Below are 7,916 nucleotides of genomic sequence, written 5' to 3'. Positions count from 1 at the left end.
CGCTTCCCGCTCCGACCCCGACCCGGGGGCCCTCGACGGCCCGGCGCGCGGGGCCCGGGCTCGGCCAGAGCGGCCCCGCCGAGCCGAGCCCGGGCCCCGGCCGGCCCCGGGGGAGAGGCACCTCGGCTCGGGCCTGCGGCTTGCCCCGCGCCCTTCCGCTCTCTTCTCCTCCCCTCGGGGTCCCGGGCGGCCCCGGCAGACGCCCTTCGTCCGGCCTTCCGCGTGGCGCTTGGGGCTCGGTGGGCCGAGATGCTCCCCACGCTTCCCGGGGAAGAACCTTCTGGAGCCGCCGACGCCGCGCTGGGCCCCCGCGCCGGGCCTCCCGGCCCAACTGCTGCCCTCTGCCGGTCTTGCGGCCCAGCCTGGGCCTGAGGGCGTGGGCTTCATCTGCCCGGGGCTGAGTGGTTCCAGGTCCGATCCTAAGGGTCTCCCTCCAGCCCTTTCCTCTCCCTGGTCCCAGCCACGCTCTGAAACACTTGTGGTCTTTCTGGTGCGCTTCTAGTAACGGCTGCCATCCTGGCAGGGTTGAGCTTCCTTCTTCATCCCTTCTTGTCCAACAAGCAGTCTCAGAGTTAGTAAAGATAGCAGAGAGATGGGTGCTGAACAAGAACCTAGACGGCTCACTCCAGACAGGCTTGGAAGACTCGTATCCGGGCCTCATCTAGAAAGGTCTTTATAGGGCTTTCCGCCTCACTCCCTGTGAATGCCTCATAGCCTTTCCATCCACACTGTTTCCTCCTGGTTTTCTGTGGAGGACTCTGAACTCCCAAGCGACGGCTTCATTTTCACTTCATTTGTCAAACCCCCTGAGTCAGAATCATTTCTTTGCATGTTCACCAGAAAACGTTTACTTTAGATGTGTTCATTAATTAAAACTGCCTGATTGGTGCTTAGCTGCTACTCGGACAGGAAAAAATGCCGCTGGCTTACTGGGTTTGTGAGACAGTTTTAGACTAAGAATTCAGAGTATCTGCCTAGAGCGAGCTGAGTGGACTGCTTCGTGGAGCAAAAAATACAGCTTAATTTGGATAGCTGAGAGATTTCCAGTCACAGGGAGCATCTATGGCCAAAGGCTGTCTAAAAAACAGAATATGCTCGCGAGAATCATTTAGGCCGTAGAAGATCTGCTGAGGAAGACTAAAAAGAACTTGGTGGGAAGGTTGCCCGTTGGTTGAGTCTTTGCCTAGAATGCTGGGCTCGGTGGCCAGCACCACATAGAACTGGGGTAGAGTGGTGCATGCCTGTAATTCCCAGCACCCCACTCGGGGAGTGGAGGCAAGAGGATCAGAAGTTCATCGCTCCCTTACATGAAGACAGCATGTCTGGGTGTGGAGGTGGGGTGATTTCAGAATTTGGCGAGGAAAAGAGCAAAAGCCCCAGCAAATGATAAATAGTTTTGTTGTTCTTTGCTCTGGTTTTTGTTTGGCCCGTGGTTCAGTTTTGTTTTTGTTGTTTGTTTGGTTTGGTTTTCAAAGGTGCTTTCCCCATCTTCTAGGCAAGGCGCGGTGCTGGAGGTCACTTTGAAACTCGCTGTAGAGCCTTGCAACCCAGCCAGCTCACGACCTTTCCTGCAGACCTAAATCACTGACTGTAAGAGGGAAGGGCGAGCCCCGGCGCTCCACCTAAGCAGAGCCTGGGTATCTAGGGAAGCTGACCTTTGAGCTGCATCTGACTAGGGAAGCGAAACCACTGGTGGAGAAACCGCTGGTGGAGGTAGGAGCGCTGCAGCAGTCTGCCGGGCACCTGAACTGTGTGCGAGTGTGCTGTGCGGGGGAGCCAGTCTCAGAGGCAGCTGGAGGAGCAGCAAACAAGGCTGGTAAGGCAGTTGCCGCCATGTTCTGGGGACCTTGGTGTTTGCCGGGACCTTAGTGGTGGAGGTACTGAGACGCCATCAGAAGCTTTTGGGGAAGAAGGAAAAGGGGCCCGATGTGTTGAGCCCGACGGCTGAATACGGTCTGGAAGGGTGGTCACATTCCAGAAAACCACTAGTATAGTCTTCTCAAAGCAAAGGCCAGAGTTTCCACATTTGGCCCAGATCTTACTTGCTAGCTTCAGTTTGAAGGGACAGTACCCAGGGATCACGGGATTATCAACATCTGATACAGATAAATTGACCTCTCTCTTGGAAAGTGAGGCAGTCTTAGCGTCGCTGGACGTCTAGCTCGTGCTCAATGACAGCTGGTTTGAATTGTCCCCTCGTGGCCCCTTTCCCGTGACACTTTGTAATTAGTGAAGTGACCAGCACAGGAACTGAGCCTTCAATTCTCCATCTGCCTTCTTCGGTTCCTAAAACAACATGGGGCGCAGGAACTAAAGCATGCCTGTTGGCTGGTCTGAGCAAAAGAACTATGGCTGACCACTGCCACCACGGTGGAGGCAACTTCCCCACCTTCTCAGCAGACCGCACATTTACTTTGAGGTGGTAGTAAGCTTCCTCACTGGCCTCTCTTTTACTATGCATGTTTACATTCATTTCTACATATGGTTTCCTTTATGTAGTAAGCTGGGAAAACCCTCCCCCAATCTTAAACTCAAGATTGTAGCCACCTTTTGACCAACTTCTTTACTTCGAGGTGGGAACAAAATTCAGCAGGGAACAGAATGAGAGCCGTTGTGCTTCTTTAGTCTACATTTTGTAGACCCTCAGGACTTGTATTCCACCGTGTTAAGACCCTCTCCATGTCTCTCCTCAGTGTTTTCATTCTCTCCTTTTCCTTTTTTTTTTTTTTTAATCTTGTTTTGTCATCGTCTCATTTTCTCCACAGATCTTATAGTTTTGGAAACAGTCTTCATATCTATAAATTTGGGGTTTTTCCCCTGGTTAGGTTGTAACATATTTTTTTCCCACCCTTACAACGTTTCTCCTCCCAACCTCCCTAATCTGTAATTATTTATTGTTTAGGATACATCTCATTTGAAACCTCCTGCACCAGGAAACCTAAACTACAGTATGCTCTGTTTCCTTGTGAAAACAATTTATTAGGCCTAGTGGAGCCAATATCCTGGAGTTGTAGAGGAGAAAAATAAATTCTTGCCTCATATTTCCTCACCTGAAAAATAGAATGCAACATTGCAATTTCAAGGCATGGGTTTTATGTGATGCTCAGCTTTAAGGTATAAAACCATAACAATTTAGGCTGCATTTTAGATGCTTTTAAGAGTGTGCAAGTATTTCTTAAGAGATGTGCTTTCTAAACCAACAAGGGAACCTAAATGATATGTAAAGCTTCCGCTCCACGAATGTACCTTTGTTTTGGTACTGGCTGAACATTCAGCTTGGACGTCAAGCCTCCATGTTCTGGAACAGGCTCAGTGTCAGAAGGCCTGCTTAATGGCCTTCCCATTTCCATCACTAACCATGCCGACAGCCTACCTTTTCTAACTGATATGCTGGCATTGTAATTTATCTTCGAAAAAATGAATCACATGTTATAGCATTTCTATTATCCGGGTTAATCGAATCAGCTCCTTAAACGTCTTTAATGATTTGAAAGAGGCACATTGTTTGAAATGTTAAAAAAAAAAAAATCAGGGCCCTTATGTTGTATGCAGAGTCATCTCAGAGCTCATTTCAGATCTAAGCGTCTTCTAATGGTCTCATCCGTCTCTAGTGGGATGTGCCTGGCCACTTTATTTAAAAGGTTTCCTGAAAACTCTAACAGACAAGCTTAACTCAGAGTATATTTAAAGCAAAATACATTTAATTTGTTAACAAAAGCTTACATAAAGAGCTTTACCTATTTTTATCCAGAAATGTTTAATGAAGTATTTTGGACCCATTATGAAAATTCTATAAAACAAATGCATTTATTTAACATCAATATTAACTTTTTTATTGGCCATCTAAACACCCATTTAATTAGCTCTTCCTCCTAATGCCCAGAAGAGGCTGAGATTGGGCCATTTATTAGCTATAAAAATTCTCTAGATATTAACTCCCTCGTTTCTCAATGTGGCCTCTGGCCAGTGTATTCCATGGAAAGGGATATCTGCAGGAAGGGGGTAACTCACTCCAGAACTCTGCTTCCACAGAGCCCAGTGCTTTTCGTTTTGAAAAGGATCCTCCACGTTTGGGGAACTCCAGGAGAGGATTTTAAAAGTGGGAACTAGATTTGTGTTTGCTGTAACACCCATTTCTACTTCGTATGCACTCTACAGTGAGTGGTCCAGGTGTAGAGCTGAGCTCCATGCTTTATCAGAAACCACACTTTAAAGAAGGGAAGAAATAAAGATCCCCGGCAGGCAGTCTTTTCTGCCAGGCCTGAGGAAAAAGGCATCAGCGCCCTCTGCAGTTCATAGTGTGTATGTGCAGGTGAATACGTACTAAAATTCAATTGGAATTAGTTTGCAGAAAAAAACATCTTGGAGATTCAGACAAATTTTAGAATGCAGTTGGTTTAGAAGAAAGACTTTCATTAGAACACCTTAAAAAGTCAATTTTCCCATAGAAAATGTTGTGCTTAAAACCTGCTCACATAGAATTTAGAGATAGAGTTGCATGGGTCAGAGATTAGGCACAACTCCTACCACTCTGTCAGGTTAGGAGATTTTACATTTATATTGTGTTGAAGAGATTGTGTGCACACATTTCATGGTGTGAAGGTGCAGGTCAGAAAGCAACTCTCAAAAGTTGGTTTGGTTCCCTTCTCCTGCCATCTGGATCTCCAGGACCAAATCTAGGTGCTCAGGCTTGGCAACAGACATCTTTCCCTGCTGAACCGCCTTACCAGCCCAGATCAGGAGGTTTTAATAGATTTTTTTTTCCAACAATGTAAATGCTTGGCATATAATCCAGATTTTTTTTTCTCATTTCATGTTTATGAGTTTAAAGTTTTCTTTTGACTTCTAAAATTCCTTACCTCCACACAGACACCTTTGCTCTTTTTCACTGTCCATAGAGCTCGGCACACACCTCCTTCCCAAGTGCTGGGTTTATGCACACATTCAGCCCCGAGGATCTTGGGGGCATAAGGGATTCTGATGTGAACGTTAGTAATGTTTGGGGGAGAGACCCATCGTCATAGCCACCAGGAAACAAAGCTAAATGAACAATATTCTTTCCTCTGTTGCATTCTGGGGAGGGACATTAGATGTCTTTGTAGCAGTGGAGGGACGTTAATCACTTCTAAACTTGACATTTTGTGTGGAAGGCACAGGGCAAAAACAGGAGGCATTCCGGGCCAGGTTCAAGAGCAGCACGTGACCATTCATTTGGACACCCAGAACCAAATAGCAAGAGTCTTGCTTTGGGCATGTATATGTACCCCCTTCAGGGGAACTGTGACTCTATGGCTGCTACTGATAAATCTGGAAATACTCGTTTATAAAGAACACACACACACACACACCTGTGTGACATGCCCCCATCCTCAGATTTGTAGTGATTTTGGATGACAGCAGCTAAATATGAAAAGCCAATGGAGAGCAGCAGGAAAAATGCAGAGTGATTGTGAAAGGCGATATTAGAAAAGACAAAAGTCCCTCCCTCAATGTCTGTAGGGCCTCCCATGGGTTTCTTTGTATTTTTGATTCTTATGGGAACAGATAAAAACCCCAAAAGATGAAGAGTGGATTTTCCAACGTGAGGTCCAACAAGAAACTCCTGTGAAGTTTTTCTTTTTCTTTATTTATTACAGTTTATTCACTTTGTATCCCAACTGTAGCCCTCACCCCTCCCTCCCTCTTCTCCTTCCATGCCCCTCCCCAAGTCCACTTATAGAGGAGGTCCTCCTCCCCTTCCATCTGACTCTAGCCTATCAGGTCTCATCAGGACTGTCTGCATTGTCTTCCTCTGTGGCCTGGTCAGGCTATTCCCCCCTTAGGGGGAGGTGATCAAAGAGTCAGCCACTGAGTTCATGTCAGAGACAGCCCCTGCTCCCCTTACTAGAGAGCCCACTTGGAGACTGAGCTGCCATAGGGGCTACTACTGTGCAGGGTTCTAGGTTATCTCCATGCATGGTCCTTGGTTGGAGTATCAGTCTCAGAAAAGACGCCTGGTCCCAGATTTGTTGGTTCTGTTGCTCTCCTTGTGGAGCTTCTATGCCCTCCAGGTCTTTCTGTCTCCCCCTTCTTTCATAGGATTCCCTGTACTCTGCCCAAAGTTTGTTTATGAGTCTCAGCATCCTCTTAATACACTGCTGGATAGTATCTTTCAGAGGCCCTCTGTGGCAGGCTCCTGTCTTGTTCCTTGTTTTCACCTTCTTCTAATGTCTATCTCATTTGCCTTTCTGAGTGAGGATTGATCATCTTACCCAGGGTCCTCCTTGCTTAGCTTCTTTAGGTGTACAGATTTTAGTATGATGATCCTATATTAAATGTCTAATATCCACTTACAAGTGAGTATATACCAGGTGTGTCATTCTGCTTCTGGGATAGCTCACTCAGGGTGATATTTTCTAGTTTGCACCATTTGCCTGTGAAGTTTTTCATGTGTACATGTGCTCGTGTGCGTGCTTTTGAGTGTACAGACTAGAGGACAACCTTGAGTGTTGATCCTCAAGTAGCTATCTAACATTGTTTTTTTAAAAGATAGAATCACTCATTAGGAGCTCGCTAGCCAGGCTGGGCTGACCGGCAGGAGTTGAGTCCCTGCTCTCTTCTTGTTCCTCCTCCCCAGCGCGTGGACCTAGCTTTTCCCATAGGTTCTGGGGGCTGAACTCTGAACTGCATGCACTGTGCCAATGGAACCATCTCCTCAGCCCCATCGTGTGACATTTTTAGTGTAGAGGTAACACAGATGTGATCCATCACACTGACTTTATAAAAACTGGGATTCCCAAAAGCAAATGCTGGGAACTGACACCGTTTTCAGCTTCCCAAATCCAAATGATGTGATCTCGAGTGTGTGAGCCTTTGCTGTCCAAAGAAAGAGAGGAAATAGAGGAGAAACAGGCCCGTTTTCCCATTACCTGTAATATTGTCAGTTTTCTTACATTTATAGATTTGGCCATCTTAACTGGGAGTGTAGGCATAGGCATCCATAGACAGTCCGACGGTTTTTAATCTTGATTTCAATTATAATTATTTAGGGAGTTGTTGTTTTTTTAAAGTATGGTTGCCTGGTTCCACTCCAGAGACTTCAGTTTCTCTCTGTCCAGCAGCTCTGACTGTCAGCTTGACACAGTCTAGAGTCTCAGACTGACCTATAGGTATACCTGTGGGGCAATGTCTTAGTAGCTGATGTAGGAGGGCCCAGCCCACTAGAGCCGGCCCCATTCCTGAGCGGGAGAAGTGTCCTCCCATGGCTTCTGCTGGACTTCCTGCCCCAACTACCTTCAGTGATAGGCCATGGACTGGGAGTATAAGCTGAATAAACTCTTTTCCCTTTTAAGTTGTTTTTGGTCCCAGTGTTTTATTACAGAAAGGAGACCAAAACACTTTCAGGAGAGTCATGGGATATTGACTGATATTCGGATGGGGGCCTGAGTGTTGATATCTGTCAGGAAGACCCACTCTGCAGCCTCCGGGTGGGCAGCGCGGGTCCGTTCCTTCTAATTTCACAGTGCTCTTGACTTGCTATTTTAAATTTAGTATCTGAAAAACAGATCGAGCCTCAAATGGACTGACCTTTCCACTAATGTGTCTCACCTAAATTAACAGAGATGATTAACTAATTTATGCCGGGATTGTGCACTTTCCAGTTCACATTTATCAACTCTTAAATGCTTGATTTGGTGTTACAATTTAAATTTTTTATTATTACCCTTTAAGTCTGAAGAAATGCCTTACATCTAATTAGTCAAACTTACATATTCAATTAATAGATTAATTATAGGCTAATGAATATGGAGGCAGCACCTGGGAAACATCTGCTTGCCTTGTGAAACTCAGACTTTTCAGCTACAAAAAAAGGAGGCAATCTATTACGTAATTTAAACAGCATGAACTTTCCATGTGAGAGTCTTTGGTCAGATAGC

Source organism: Psammomys obesus, unplaced genomic scaffold (assembly GCF_907164565.1).
Source record: "Psammomys obesus unplaced genomic scaffold, mPsaObe1.curated_primary_1811, whole genome shotgun sequence".
Taxonomy (NCBI): domain Eukaryota; kingdom Metazoa; phylum Chordata; class Mammalia; order Rodentia; family Muridae; genus Psammomys; species Psammomys obesus.
Note: the sequence above shows the minus strand (reverse complement) of the source record.